Source organism: Sphaeramia orbicularis, chromosome 18, assembly GCF_902148855.1.
Source record: "Sphaeramia orbicularis chromosome 18, fSphaOr1.1, whole genome shotgun sequence".
NCBI classification, from domain to species: Eukaryota; Metazoa; Chordata; class Actinopteri; order Kurtiformes; family Apogonidae; genus Sphaeramia; species Sphaeramia orbicularis.
In genome coordinates this window covers 23,774,237-23,777,386 of record NC_043974.1, presented here as the reverse complement: position 1 = coordinate 23,777,386, position 3,150 = coordinate 23,774,237, and the positions used below count along the sequence as shown (strand labels likewise).

Here is a 3,150-nt window from a genome sequence, read left to right as displayed (position 1 = left end):
TAATGTATTATTAAATTTGTCAATTTATATTTGCATATGTCATCTTTCAAATTATCTAAACAATTACCACTCTTCTGAGTGCATTGGTCTTCCGGTCACTATTATTCATAACACATTCTTTTGTAGTTTCTGTTGTATGTAGCGTTTTTTTTTTTTTAACATGTACTCTTGACTGACTGTTGCATAAATTTGTATGACAAATGACACCTTGTGTGCAAATGGAATGAATGAATGATTAAATAATAAATGAGAGAAAAGTGACGTTTCTTTTGGTCTTTTATTAAAACAAATTAAACCTGACAGTGTTGAAAAAGGCACAATATATACATATTGACAATTTTTTTAAAATAAAAACAAAATGACACACACACACACACACACATATATATATATATATATATATATATATGCACTTTCATATGCATTTACATTCAGTTTTGAGGAGGCTGAGTGCTCAGCGCCTCATCCACCACCTTCTGAAAGTCTGCAAAAGATTCATAAGTCCTCCTGGTAAATCCGTATCTCTTGTGGCCCTGTGTGGATTTGCCACAGAGAGAACTCACATTCATTTTTGCCACAACCTGAGTCTCAAAAGGTGAAAGTCTCTTTATATAAATTGTGGCTCTGGCCGGGTGGTGAAGGGGCTTTGGTGGAACACAGGCCAGGGGCTGTGATGCAGGCGCTGACAGCAGCAGATACTGGGACGCAAGCAGGGGCCGTGCGGCAGCTGTGGGCATCTGTGAGGCAAACCCCCAGGAGACGTGTGTGTGTGTGTGTGTGTGTGCGTGTGTGTGTGTGTGTGTGTGTGTGTGTGTGTGTGGTGGGGGGCTGGCATGCTGCTGATGTGGCTGCTGCTGCAGGCCCCGCTGGCTGTCCTCCTTCAGCCACTTCACATTTGCCGGGGGAAGCCCATGGGGAGGAGTTTCCCACGCCTTATGCCATCCCTCCAAGCTCACCTGCTAACATAAGACATAGTATGCCATCTGTCAGCACCAGTCAGGTCAATGATTTCAGGTTTTTTTTTTTTGTCTCCTCGGTTACAGGTGTTATGTACTGTGGCTTGCAAAAGTATTCATACCCCTTGACGTTTTCCACATTTTGTCAATTTACAACCACAAACATAAATATTTTTTTATTGGAATTTTATGTCAAAGACCAACACAAAGTGGCATACAATTGTGAAGTAGAAAGAAAATGATACGATTTTTTTTTTTTTTTTTTACAAATAAAAAACTGAAAAGTGCGGTGTGCAAAAGTATTCAGGTCCCCTGAGTCAATACTTTGTGGAACCACCTTTTGCTGAAATTACAGCTGCAAGTCTTATGGGGTATGTCTCTACTGGCTTTGTACATCTAGAGACTACAATTTTTGCCCATTCTTCTTTGTCAGATTAGATGGAGAGCGTTTGTGAATGGCAGTTTTCAGATCCTGCCACAGTTTACCCACTTCTCCAGGGACCACTACACCACTGTACATAACTTAATAACTTCAAACTCACTATTTGATGTATCTAAGATCATTTTCCACCAGCCACTTGAATGTCCTGCCACAATACTTTCCAAAGCTAAGCATCAGCTGGCCAAGGATCTGGGTTTTGGTTGGCGTGGTGGCTCCAACAAGACGGCACCTCTTCTCAGCTGAAGGTTGAACACAGTTAACAACATCATTGTAAGTCAGTCTTGTGTGTGTTAAGAAGGTTCAGTGATCCAAAAACATATGTGGTCATGTTTAAAAAAAGAAAAGAAAACAAAACAACACAACAACAGTACGTTACCTTCCTCGTAAGCTTTGTGCAGGAAGCACATTTCCTCAGTGTGCATGACAAAACACCCTTTGGATCCTGAATAAATAAAAGAATAATTAAAAACATGTTTAAAGTACAGAGTATTACCATGCAGACTTAACTGTCTATTTTAACTCCTTGTATTATTTGTGTTATCAGGTACTCTATTCACTCTTCACACTCAGTTGCAAATGTGGATGAGTATTAATAACTGTAATTGGTTCATGATTTACACTATGAAGACAGATGGTTACTAAGGCAAGACTGGAATGAGGATCAAAGAAATATTATGACATTCAGCTGCTAGACAGTATCTCATCATAAACTCCTTCTCTGTATTATCAACCACTATACAACCGTTTTATTCATTGACCTTTGTATAAGTTTCTCTTTGAACAATTTATCAGGGGAGAGCGCGAACGCAGTCCCCCACTACCAGAAATTATGCAGTCGAGATTCCCACATTTGGGGAATTCGCAGGGGTCAGCACAACCGAGGAGTGCAATGGCTGAGCCTCGCCCTGGGTGAACCACCTTCTTGATCATGGTATCTCCCCTGCCAGGTAAGTATGAGTTGTACACGGCCAAGAGGACGGAGTCATTCCCCTACATACTAAATTACGTCACGATGCCACAAAATACACAGCCATCACGTTTCAGGAAGTATTAAACTATAAAACATCAACACTATTTATTTACTTCATTCATTTTGAGAACCTACATACAAAGTACATTTTGATTACAATGTGTCTACGATGATATGTCCCATCGTGCTTTGCTTTGCTTAGTGTGTTCTGACGTCATGTGGTGGGCTACTTCCGGGTGGGGGACGTTTTTACTTTTAAACCCATAACTGTCAAATGTCACGTTCCTCAACAAACCGTGTTCGCTCATTTAAACCCGACTGTCTTTAAATGGGAAATACTAAAACCAGTTTAGCTTAGTTTGACCAAAGTGACTGCTCTGTTAGGAACGCCTCCCTGACCGGAGTCACCATGGCAACGGTCACTCGCGTAGCAGCATCGCCATGTAAACCCAGTGGAAAGTGAAATATACCATAAGATGAGCAGTCTAACTGATTAACTACCCGAGTATAGTAGAAAATTTTTAACAGTGTCAACATGCGGGAGCTTCATGTTTACTTTGGTTTCATTCACTGACTACGGTGGCCGCAGTGCTGTGAACGCCTTTGCGCCAGTTTATGTAGCTTTGGCGCCATCTTGTGGACAAAGTTAATCATTACAGTTATTTTTATGACTGTTCTAGAAGGTCTGATTTTTATAATTTTGACGCAGAAAAATTCAAGTATATTAAGTTTACAAAATCATTGCACTTACTCTTAAGACACGTTTAGAGCTAAAACTAACA

The 3,150-nt window shown here is 40.4% G+C and overlaps 1 non-coding gene across 1 annotated transcript; it reads right to left on the bottom strand.

Annotated features, from left to right (window-relative positions):
- Positions 1 to 2,187: 2,187 nt before the first annotated feature.
- Positions 2,188 to 2,353, bottom strand: LOC115439097 (U1 spliceosomal RNA). Its single transcript, XR_003938191.1, has one exon. It is a non-coding gene; the product is annotated as a U1 spliceosomal RNA (small nuclear RNA).
- Positions 2,354 to 3,150: the final 797 nt, after the last annotated feature.